The following is a 13,619-nucleotide window of genomic DNA, read 5'->3' as shown; positions in this document are numbered from 1 at the left end:
GAAAACTCCCCAGATTTGATGACAAACATTAATCTACACATCCAATAAAATCAATAAACTTCAAGTAGGATAAACTCAAAGAGATTCACATAAAAACGTACAAGGAATCCTCAAACAAGATTAACAGCCAATTTCTCATCAGGAAAGACCTGAGCAGACACCTCACCATAGAAGTTATACAAATGAAAAATAACTATAGGAAAAGATGCTCAACAACATATGTCACTAGGGAATTGCAAATTAAAATAACAGCTTCACATCTATCACAAAGGCCAGAACCCAGAACACTGACAACATGAAATGCTGATGAGAATGTGAAGCAACAGAAACTTGCATTCCTTGCTGGTGGGAATACAAAATGATACAGTCACTTTGGAAAACAGTTTGACAGTTTCTTAGGAAACTAAACATACTCTTATCATATGATCCAGCAATTATGCTCCTTGCTATTCACCTAAAGGAGTTGAAAACTTACGTCCACATGAAACCTTATACACAGATGTTTAAAGCAGCTGTATTCATAATTGACAAAACTTGGAAGCAACCAAGACGTCTTCAACAGAGGAATAGATAAATAAACTGTGGTGCAACCAGATAATGGAATATTATTCAGCGTTAAAAAGAAATGAGCTATCAAGCATTGAAAAGACATGATAAAACCTTAAATGCATATTACTAAGTGAAAAAAGCCAATATGAAAGGCTATCTGACATTTTGGAAAAGGAAAAACTACGGAGACAGTAGAAAGATCTGTGTTTGCCAGAGGCCGGGGTGGCAGGGAATGAATAAGCAGAGCACAGAGGAATTTTAGGGCAGTGAAACTATTCTGTATGATACTATAAAAATGGATACATGTCATTATACATTTGTCCAAACCCATAGAATGTACAACACCAAGAGTGATTCCTAACATAAACTGAACTTTGGGTGATTGAACCTACATTGAACCCCTCAATGTAGGTTCATCAATTGTAACAAATGTACCACTCTGGTGTAGGATGTTAATAGTGGAGGAGACTGTATGGAGGGGAGGCAAAGAGTGTATGGTAATTCCTTGTACTTTCTATTTAATTTTGCTGTGAACTTAAAACTACTCTAAAACATAAAATCTATTAAAAATTAAAAACTATGGGATGACATTCAAAGTGATGACAGAAAAAAAAAATATTAACCAAGAATCCAGCAAAAATATCCTTCAAAAGTGAATGTGAAAGTGGGGCCGGCCCGTCTGTGCAAGCGGTTAAGCACACGCGCTTGGCTACGGTGGCCCAGGGTTCACTGGTTCGGATCCCGGGCGCATACCGACGCACGGCTTGTCAAGCCATACTGTGGCGGCGTCCCTTATAAAGTGGAGGAAGATGGGCATGGATATTAGCCCAGGGCCAGTCTTCCTCAGCAAAAAAAAAAAAGAGGAAGATTGGCAGATGTTAGCTCAGGGCCGATCTTCCTCACAAAAAAAAAAAAGTGAATGTGAAATTGAGACATTCCCAGATAAACAAAAGCTGAGAGTGTTCATTGCTGGCCAACCTGCCCTGGAAGATACACTAAACGGTGTCCTTCAGGCTGAAATGAAAGGACAGTAGACAGTAACTTGAATCCATAGAAAGAACACTGGTAAGGGTAACTACATAGTAAATATAAAAGACTACACAGATAAATATTTTTTAAATAATATATTTTTATTGTAACTCTTCTTTTGTCCTATCTTATTTAAAAGAAAACTGCATAAAGCAATAATTATATGTGATGGATATACAATGTATAAAGATATAATTTGTAACAATAACAACATAAAGGGGAAGATGAGGCAATAGAGGAGCAAAGATTTTGTATACTGTTGAAGCTAAATTGGTAATAATCTGATCATAGAAACGGAAAGTAGATTAGTGGTTGCTGGTGACTGGGAGCATGGGAGGAATGGGGACTGACTGCTAATGGTTATGGAATTTCTTTTTGGAGTGATGAAAATATTCTGGAACTAGATAGCAGTAGTGGTTGCACAACCTGAATGTATTAAAAACCACTGAATTGTACACATTAAAAGATGAATTTTATGATATATGAATTGTATCTCAATAAAAATTACTTTGAAACAAACAAAAAGATAACATTAATCACCCTGTGTATATTAAAGAAATTGAATTTGCAGTTGAAAAATCTTCCCACAAAGAAAACTCCAGGCCTATATGGTTTTACTAATGAATTCTACCAAACATTTAAAGATGAAAAAATACCATTCTACATATACTCTTCCAAAAAACATTGAAGACAATGGAATTCTTCCCAATTCATTCTATGAGGCCAGTGCCAAAAGCAGATCAAGGCATTAGAAGAAAATAACAAACCAATATCACCTGAACATTGATCAAAAATTTTAAAAAAATTTTTTTTCAGCAAATCGAATCCAACAATATATTAAAAGGTTACTACATCATGATCAAATGGGGTTTACCCCAGGAATATAGGGTTGGTTTAACATTCAAAATCAATCAATGTAATTCACCATATTAATAAACTAAAAAAGAAAACAATATGATCATCTTAATAGACACAGAAAAAGCATTTGACAAAATCTGATATCCATTCCTGATAAAAACTCTCGGTAAACTTGAAATAGAAAGGAAACATGAAAAAGTGAATCTACAAAAACCCTGCAGCTAGCATGATACTTAATGGCGAAAAACTGAATAGTTTCTCCCTAAGACCAGGAACAAGACAAAGATATCTGCTCTTTCCGTTTCTATTCAACATTGTACTGGGGGTCTGGCCACTGTTGCCAAGCAAGAAAAAGGAAAAAAACGCAGTCAGATTGGAGAAGTAAAACTGTCTCTATTTGCAGATAACACAATTTTCTATGTAGAAATCCAATGAAATCTAGAAAAAAGCAACTAGAACTAATAAGTGAGTTTAGCAAGTTTGAAGGACACAAGATAAACATACAAAAATTAATTGTATTTCTATATTCTAACAGTAAAAATATTAGAAATTAAAATTAATAAAATGTCATTTATAAAAGCATAAAAAATATTAAATACTTGGGGATAAATCTGACAAAATATGTGAAAGTCCTTTACATTGGAAACTAGAAAACACTGTTGAGAGAAATTAAAGACCTAAATAAATAGATATATCTTCATTGGTCAGAAGACAACAATATTAAGACATCAACTGTCCCCAAAGTGATCTATAGATGCTATGCAATCACAATAAAAATTCCAACAGGCTTTTTTGTGAAAACAGACAAGCTGATTCTAAAATTCATATGAAAGGGCACAGGACTTAGAACAGGCAAAACAACTTGGAAAAAGAAGAGCAGTCAGAGGGTTTACACTACCTGATCAGCTCAAGGCATATTATAAAGCCACAGTAATCAAAACAGTGTGGCATTGGCATAAAGATAGACAAATTGATAAGTAGAACAGAATATAGGGTCCAGAAATAGACCCACATATATACGGACAAGTGATTCTTTAACAGCTTTATGAGATATAATTTACAAACCATACTATTCACTCATTTAAAATGTACAATTCAATGTTTTTTAGTAAGTTCACTGGGTTGTGCAACAATCACCACAATCTATAGAACAGTTTTGTCCACTCAAAAAGAAACCCTGTACTTATTAGCAGTCACTCACATTTCCCCACTACCTGCCGCCTCAGCCCTAAGCAACCACTAATCTACTTTCTGTCTGTACAGATTTGCTTATTCTAGACATTTTGTATAAACAGAATCATAGAATATTTGGTCTTCTGTGATTGGCTTCTTTCACTTAACATAATTTTTTCAAGGTTCATCTATATTGTAGCATGCATAAGTATTCCACTCCTTTCAATTGCCAAATAATATTACATTGTAAAGATAAACAAAGGACACTTTATTCATTCATCAGTTGATGGAACTGGGGTTGTTCCCACTTTTTGGCTACTGTGAATAATGCTGCTATGGACATTTGTGCAAAAATTTTTGTGTGGACATGTTTTAATTTCTCTTGGCTAGATATGTAGTTGTAGAATTGTTGGATCACATAAACTCTATGTTTTCCTTTTTAAGGAACTGCAAACTATTTTCCAAAACAACCGCAAAATTTTACATTCCTGCCAGAAGTGTATTAGAGTTGCAATTTCTCCACATCCTTGCCAACACTTGTTATTGCTTGTCTTTTTGATTATAGCCGTCCTAATGAATGTGAAGTGGTATCTTCCTATGGTTTTTTTTATTGTGGTAAAATACATATAACATAAAATATTCTCTTTTAACCATTTTAAGTATATAATTTAGTGGCATTAATTACATTCACATTGTTGCACAACCACCACCACCACTGTCTCTTTCCAAAACTTTTCCATCACCCCAAGCAGAAACTTTGTACCCAATAAGCAATAACTCTCCGTCCCCTTTGCTACCAGCTCCTGGTAACCTCTAATCTACTTTCTGTTGCCATTAATTTGCCTATTCTAGATATTCCGTATAAGTGGAATCATACAATATTTGTCTTTTTGTCTCTGGCTTATTTCACTTAGCATAATGTTTTCAGAATTTATCCATGGTATAGCATGTATCAGAACATTATTCCTTTTTCTGGCTGAATACTATTCCACTGCATGTATATACCCCATTTTGTTTATCCATTTATCTGTTGATGGACGCTTGAATTATTTCTGCCTTTTGGCTGTTGTGAATAATGCTACAATGATCATTGTCATACAAGTATCTTGTCATACAAATTTGAGTACTTGTTTTCAATACTTTTGGGTATATACTTAGGAGTGGAATTGCAGGGTCATCTGGTAATTGTAATTTTAACTCTTTGAGAAACCACCATACTGTTTTCCACAGTGGAAGAACCATTTTTACATTCCTGCCAGCGATGTACAAGATTTACAGTCTCTCTACATCCTAATCAACTTTTGTTACTTTCTGGGTTTTGTTGTTTTGGTTTTGTTTCATTGTAATATTGTAGCCATCCTAGTAGGTGTGAAATGGAATCTCATTGTGGTTTTGATTTCCATTTCCCTAATGACTAATAATGTTGACCATCTTTTCATGTGCTATCAGGCATTTATATGTATTCTTTGGATGAATGTATTTCCAAATCCTTAGCTCATTTTTAATGGGGTTATTTGTTTTTGTGAAAGTTGAAAGTGTTTTTTACATATTCTGAATGGAATTCCTTTATCGGATATATGATCTACAAATATTTTCTCCTATTCTGTAGGCTGTCCTTTCACTTTCTTGATGGTATCATTTGCAGCACAAAAGATTTTAATTTTGATGTAGCTCAGTTTATCTATTTTTTTTTCTTCTGTCACTTGTGCTTTTGGTATCATGTCTAAGATACCATTGCCTAGCCCAAGGTGACAAATATTTATTTCTTCATTTTCTTCTAAATCTTTTATAGTTTTAGCTCTTACATTTAGGTTTATGAGTTATTTTAAGATAATTTTTGTGTATAGTGTGAGGTAGAGGCCCAAATTCCTTCTTTTGTATCTGAATATCCATTTGTTCCAGCACAATTCTCTCCTGAGTGAATTGTCTTGGCACTCTTGTCAAAAAAAAATTTACCAGGCAGAGTGACGTCAGCATTGTGGTGGAGTGAACTATTCCCTTAGTCTATCTCCCCTAAGTTACAACCAACCGGACATTCATTAACCAACAGAGGATTCCTGTTCATTGAAGCATTACTCACAATAGCCAAGACTTGGAAGCAACCTAAGTGCCCATCAAGAGATGAATGGATAAAGAAGATGTGGTACATATACACAATGGAATACTACTTAGCCATAAGAAACACTGAAATCCAGCCATTTGTGACAACATGGGTGGACATTGAGGGTATTATGCTAAGTGAAATAAGTCAGAGGGAGAAGGCCAAATACTGTATGATCTCACTCATAAGTAGAAGATAAAAACAACCACAAACAAACACATAGAAACAGAGATTGGATTGGTGGTTACCAGAAGGGAAGGGGGGTGGGAGGAGGGTGAAAGGGATGATTAGGCATGTGTGTGGTGATGGATTGTAATTAGTTTTTGGGTGGTGAACATGATGTAATCTATGCATAAATAGAAGTATAATGATGTACACCTGAAATTTATACAATGTTGTAAACCAATGTTACTGCAATAAAAAAAAAAACAGAGGATTTCCTACAAAGTACAATAGGACATCTGAGAGGTCCATGCAGCCATACATCTGAAGGTGGGGGTACTGGATCCGTGGGAAGCAGTGGAAGGAGGTGAGCACAACCCCACCCCCTCCCCAGCAGCAGGGATCTAGGTCACAGGTCCTCACACAGCAGCCAGTGCACTACTGTAAGAGGAGGCAGGGGAGCAGACAGGTCTGTGCATAAATACTTATGCTTTCACTTTCAGAATTGCAGCCTGACCCACAGAAATGCTCCACACCAAGTGGTGCACTTCAGCCACTGCATGGGCGCCCCCACCAAGTGCAGCAGCCCAGGCCAACCACCCATGAGTGCAAAGTGGGCCCATGCACACAAAAGCATCCCTCCCCTCCCGCTTAGTGCAGCAGCTTGGCCAGTCCCCAGCCAAGGCAGCAGTTCTGCACGAGAGCACCTACGTGTGCATGTGTGACCCGCCAAGTGCCTGCAGCCCCAGCAGGAAAACACAGACAAGCTCTATAGGTACAACTTCCAGCAGATGTGGCAGGTTCAGAAAACACAGTTCCTGCCCCACCGCCAGAGGTGGCAAGTGGAATCTGCAACCTGATACTACCACTATGCACTGGCAAAGGATCACTTCAGCAAACACCTGATACTACCACTATGCACTGGCAAGGGATCACTTCAGCAAACACCATGAAGAACTACATTAACACTTCAGAGCAGAAGGAAAATGACAAGTCTCCAGAAACCAATCCTGAAGTCACAGAAATTTACAATCTAAATGACAGGGAATTCAAAATAGTTGTCATAAAGAAACTCAATTGAGTTACAAGAAAACTCAGAAAGACAGTTCAATGAACTCAGGAATAAAATTAATGAGCTGAAGGAATACTGCACCAAAGAGATTGAAGCTCTAGAAAAAAACTGAACAGAAATTCTGGAGATGAAGAAAACAATGACTGAGACAAAAAACCATCTAGAAACCTTAAAAAAACAGAGCTGACGTTATGGAGGACAGAATTAGTAATTTAGAGGACAGAAATATAGAAATGCTTCAAGTGGAAGAGGAGAGAGAACTAAGACTTAAAAAAAATGAAAAAGTTCTTTGAGAAATATCTGACACGATTAGGAAATACAATGTAAGGATTATAGGTATGCCAGAGGAAGAAAAGGGAAAAAGGAGCAGAGAGCTTCTTCAAAGAAATAATAGCTGAGAACCTCCCAAACCTGGGGAAGAAACTGGACTTACTAGTATATGAAACCAATAGAACTCCTAATTACATCAATGCAAAAAGACCTTCTCCAAGGCATATAATAGTAAAAGACAAACACAGGCTCAGAGTGAAAGGATGGAAGACAATACTCCAAGCAAATGGCAAGCAAAAGAAAGCCGGTGTTGTCATATTTATATCAGACAAAGCAGACTTCAAGATAAAAAAGGCAATGAGAGACAAAGAGGGACAGTATATAATGATAAAACAGACATTCCACCAAGAAGACATAACACTTATGAACATATATGCACCTAACACAGAAGCACCAAAGTATATAAAGCAACTATTAACAGACCTAAAGGGAGAAATTAACAGCAACAATAATATTAGGGGACCTCAACACCCCACTTACATCAACGGATAGATCATCCAGACAAAAAAATCAACAAGGAAATAGTGTACTTAAAATGAAAAACTAGACCATATAGACTTAATAGATATATATAGAACATTTATCCAAAAACAGCAAAATACATGTTCTTCTCAAGTACGCATGGAATGTTCTCGAAGATAGATCACATGTAGGGAAACAAGGCAGCCCCAATAAATTTAAGAAGATTGAATTCATATTAAGCATCTTTTCTGACCACAGTGCTATGAAACTAGAAATCAACTATAAGAAAAAAGCTGAGAAAGTCACAAATATGTGGAGACTAAACAACATGCTACTGAACAACCATTGGATCAATGAAGGAATCAAAGGAGAAATAAAAAAATACCTGGAGACAAATGAAAATGAAAATACCTCATACCAACTCTTACAGGATGCAGCAAAAGCAGTTCTAAGAGGGAAATTCATAGCAATATAGGCCCACCTCAACAAATAAGAAAAATCTCAAATAAGTAACCTTAAACTACACTTAACAGAACTAGAAAAAGAAGAACAAACAAAGCCCAAAGTCAGCAGAAGGAGGGAAATAATAAAAATTAGAGCAGAAATAAATAAAACAGACCAAAAAAAAAAAAAAAAACAGTAGAAAGGATCAAGGAAACTAAGAGCTGGTTCTTCGAGAAGATAAAGAAAATTGACAAACCTTTAGCCAGAATCACTAAGAAAAAAAGAAAGAAAGCTCAAATAAATGAAATTAGAAGTGAAAGAGGAGAAATTACAACAGATATCACAAAAATACAAAGCATTATAAGAGAAAACTATGAAAAACTATATGCCAACAAGTTGGATAACCTAGAAGAAATGGATAAATTCTTAGACTCATACAACCTCCCAAAACTGAATCAAGAAGAAATAGACCAGCCCTAGTGGCCTAGTGGGTAAGTTTGGCACGCTCCACTTTGGGACCCAGGTTCGGATCCTGGGTGTGGACCTACACCACTCATCTCTCAGTGGCCATGCTGTGGCAGCAGCCCACATAAAAAATAGAGGAAGATTGGCAACAGATGCTAGCTCAGAGCGAATCTTCCTCAGCAAAAAAAAAGAAGAAGAAGAAATAGAGAATCTGAATAGACCAATCACGAGTAAAGAGATTGAAACAGTAATCAAAAACCTCCCCAAAACCAAAAGTCCAGGACCAGATGGCTTCTCTGGAGAATTCTACCAAACATTAGAAGAAGATTTAATACCTATCCTTCTCAAACTATTCCAAAAAATTGAAGAAGACAGAATGCTTCCAACTCATTCTATGAGGCCAACATCACCCTGATGCCAAAACCAGACAAGGACAACACAAAGAAGGAAAATTACAGGCCAATATTACTGATGAGAATACAGCAAAACATTAAAAGGATCATACACTATGATCAAATGGGATTTATACCAGGGGCGCACAGATAGTTCAACATCCACAAATCAATCACTGTGATATACCACATTAACAAAATGAGGAATAAAAACCACATGATCATCTCAATAGATACAGAGAGAGCATCTGACAAGATCCAACATCCATTTATGACAAAAACTCTCAATAAAATGGGGATAGAAGGAAAGTACCTCAACATAATAAAGGCCGTATATGACAAACCCACAGCCAATAGCATACTCAACTGTGAAAAACTGAAAGCCATCCCTCTGAGAACAGGAACAAGACAAGGATGCCCACTCCCACGACTCCTATTCAACATTGTACTGGAGGTTTTGGCCAGAGCAATTAGGCAAGAAAAAGAAATAAAAGATATCCAAGTTGGAAAGGAAGAAGTAAAACTCTTGCTGTTTGCAGACAACATGATCCCACCTATAGAAAAATGACATAATCCTATATGTAGAAAAGCCTAAAGAATCCACCAGAAAACTATTAGAAATAATCAACTACAGCAAAGTTGCAGGGTACAAAATCAACTTACAAAAATCAGTTACATTTCTATACACTAATTATGAACTAGCAGAAAAAGAAGTCAAAAATACAATCCCATTTACAATTGCAGAAAAAAGAATAAAATATCTAGGAATGAATTTAACCAAGGAAGTGAAAGACCTATACACTGAAAACTATAAGACATTATTGAAAGAAATGGGATAAGACATAAAGAAATGGAAAGCTATTCCACGCTCATGGATTGGAAGACTAAACGTAGTTAAAATGTCCACATTACCTAAAGCAATCTACAGATTCAATGCAATCCCAGTCAGAATCCCAATGACTTTCTTCATGGAAATAGAGCAAAGAATCCTAAAATTTATATAGAACAACAAAAAACCCCAAACAGCCAAAGCAATCCTGAGAAAAATGAACAAAGCTGGAAGCATCACAATCCCTGACCTCAAAATGTACTACAAAGCTATAGTAATCAAAAGAGCATGGTACTGGCACAAAAATAGACACACAAATCAACGGAACAGAATTGAAAGCCCAGAATTAAAACCACACATCTATGAACAGCTTATCTTTGACAAAGGAGCCAAAAACATACAATGGAGAAAGGAAAGTCTCTTCAATAAATGGTATTGGGAAAACTGGACAGCCACATGCAAAAGAATGAAAGTAGACCATTACCTTACACCATACACAAAAATTAACTCAAAATCGATTAAAGACTTGAATGTAAGACTGGACACCATAAAACTCCTAGAAGAAAATATAGGCAGTACACTCTTTGACATCAGACTTAGGAGTATCTTTTCGAATACTTTGTGTACTCAGGCATGGGAAACAAAAGAAAAAATAAACAAATGGGACTACATCAGCTTCTGCAAGGCAAAGGAAACCCTGAACAAAACGAAAAGACAGCCTATCAACTGGGAGAAAATATTTGCAAATCATATATCTGACAAGGGGTTAATTTCCAAAATATATAAAGAACTCATACAACTCATCAACAACAATAAAAACAATCCAATCAAAAAATAGGCAGAGGATATGAACAGAGATTTTTCCAAAGAAGATATACAGATGGCCAACAGGCACATGAAAAGACGTTCAACATCACTAAATATCAGGGAACTGCAAATCAAAATTACAATGAGACATCACCTTACACATTTCAGAATGTCTATAATTACCAAGACAAAAAATAACAGGGGCTGGCCTGGTGGTGTAGTGGTTAAGTTCGCATGTGCCACTTTGGCAGCCCAGGATTCGAAGGTTCGGATCCCAGGCACAGACCTATACACTGCTCATCAAGCCATGCTATGGTGGCGTCGCACATACAAAATAGAGGAAGATTGGCACAGATGTTAGCTCAACGACAATCTTCCTCACCAAAAAAAATTGTTGGAGAGGATGTGAAGAAAAAAGGAACCCTCATACACTGTTGGTGGGAATGCAAATGGGCGCAGCCATTATGGAAAACAGTATGGAGATTTCTCAAAAAATTAAAAATAGAAATACCATATGATCCAGCTATCCCACTACTGGGTATTTATCCAAAGAACTTGAAATCAACAATTCAAAGAGGTTTATGCACCCCTATGTTCGTTGTAGTATTATTCACAATAGCCAAGATGTGAAAGCAACCCAAGTGCCCATCAATTGATGAATGGATAAAGAAGATGTGGTATATATGTACAATGGAATACTACTCAGCCATAAAACAAGACAAAATTGTGCCATTTGCAACAACATGGATGGACCTTGCAGGTATTATGTTAAGTGAAATAAGCCAGACAGAGAAAGACAAACACCGCATGATCTCACTCATATGTGGAAGGTAAACAAACACGTGGATAAAGAGAACAGATTAGTGGTTAGCAGAGGGGAAGGGGGTGGGGAGGTGGGAGAAAGGGGTAAAGGGGCACATATATATGGCGACAGCTAAAAATTAGACTATTGGTGGAAAGCACGATACAGTCTATACAGAAACTGGTAAATAATAATGTACGCTTGAAATTACACAATGTTATAAACGATTATGACCCCAATAAAATAACTGAAGAAACAACAATTGACCATAAATGTATGGGTTTATTTCTGAAATTTTAATTCTGTGGCAACTGACTTTTGTTAAAAGTCCAAAAGCAATTTGGTGAAGAAGGGATAGTTTTATCAACAAATGGTACTGAAACAAGTGGATATTTTTAAGCCAAAAAAACACAAAACAAAACAAAAACCCTTCAATTCATATATTATAATTTATATCTTGTATATCTCGTACACAAAAATTATCTCAAAATAAACCATAGACCTACATATAAAGCCCAAAACTATAAAACTTCTACAAATAAAAAATAGGCAAAAATCTTTGTGGTTGATTAGGCAAAAATCTTTAAATATGATACCAAAAGCACAATCCCAAAAACTGATAATTTGTACTTCATTAAAATCAAAAATCTCTACTCTTCAAAAGGTACTATCAAGAGAGTGAAAAAATAAGCCCTAGAATGGGAAAATATATTTGCAAAACACATATCTGATAAAGGACGTGTAGCAAGAATATATAACAAACTCTCAAAACTCAATTTAAAAAATCCCCAGTTTTACAGATCAAGAGTTTTTTTTATTCAGGTCATATTGGCTTATAACATTATAAACAGACAAAGATTTGAACACATACTTTGCCAAATAAGCATTTGAAAAAACGCTCAGCATCATTGATCATTAAGAAAATGCACATTAAGGCCGGCCGGGTGGTGCAGCAGTTAAGTTCGCATGCTCTGCTTTGGTGGCCCAGGGTTCTCAGATTCGGATCCTGGGTGTGGACCTACACACCACTCATCAAGCCATGCTGTGGTGGTGTCCCATATACCAAATAGAGGAAGATTGGCACAGATGTTAACTCAGTGACAATCATCCTCAGGCAAAAAGAGGAAGATAGCCAACAGATGTTAGCTCAGGGACAATCTTCCTAACCAAAAAAAAAAAAAAAAGAAAATGCACTTTAAAACCACAAAAAAGTACCTCTTCACAACTATTAGAATCAATAGAATTTAAAAAACTGACCAGGGCCCAGCCCTGTGGCGTAGCGGTTAAGTGCGCGTGCTCCGCTGCTGGCGGCCTGGGTTCGGATCCCAGGTGCGCACTGATGCACCACTTGTCAGGCCATGCTGTGGCGGCGTCCCACATAAAGTGGAGGAAGATGGGCATGGATGTTAGCTCAGGGCCAGTCTTCCTCAGCAAAAAGAGGAGGATTGGCATGGATGTTAGCTCAGGGCTGATCTTCCTCAAAAAAAAAAAAAACTGACCATATCAAGTGTTGGTGAGGATGTGGAGGAACTGGAACTCTCATCTACTGCTGGTCAGAATATAAAATAGTACAACCACTTTGGAAAACAGTTTGGAAGTTTCTTAAAATGATAAATATATACCTACCACGTAATCCAAACATTCCACTCAGGTATTTATCCAAGAAAAATGAAAGTATATGTCCATACAAAGACCTGTACATGAATGTTCATAGCAGCTTTATTTGTAATAGCCCTAAACCGGAAAAAAACCCAAATGTCCATCAAGGGATGAACGGGTAAACAAATTGAGGTATATACATACAACAGAATAATATTCATCAATAAAAAGAATGGATTACTGATATATTCAACAACATGATAAATCTTAAAATAATTATATTCAATGAAGAATGCCAGAAAAAAAGGAGTACATACTGTATGATTTCATTTATATTAAATTCTAGAAATTGCAAACTCAACCATAGTGACAGAAAGCAGATCAGTGATCACTTGGGAATAATGGGGTGATGGAGTAGGGAAAGGTGGGAAGAATGGATTTCAAAGAGGCACAAGGGAAATTTTGGAGTGATGTATATGTTCATTCTCTTGGTTGTGGTGATGGTTTCACAGGTGTATACATACATCAAAGCTTGCCAAGTCATA

The sequence above is a fragment of the Diceros bicornis genome, chromosome 6 (assembly GCF_020826845.1).
Source record: "Diceros bicornis minor isolate mBicDic1 chromosome 6, mDicBic1.mat.cur, whole genome shotgun sequence".
NCBI classification, from domain to species: Eukaryota; Metazoa; Chordata; class Mammalia; order Perissodactyla; family Rhinocerotidae; genus Diceros; species Diceros bicornis.
This window is presented reverse-complemented; position numbering follows the sequence as displayed.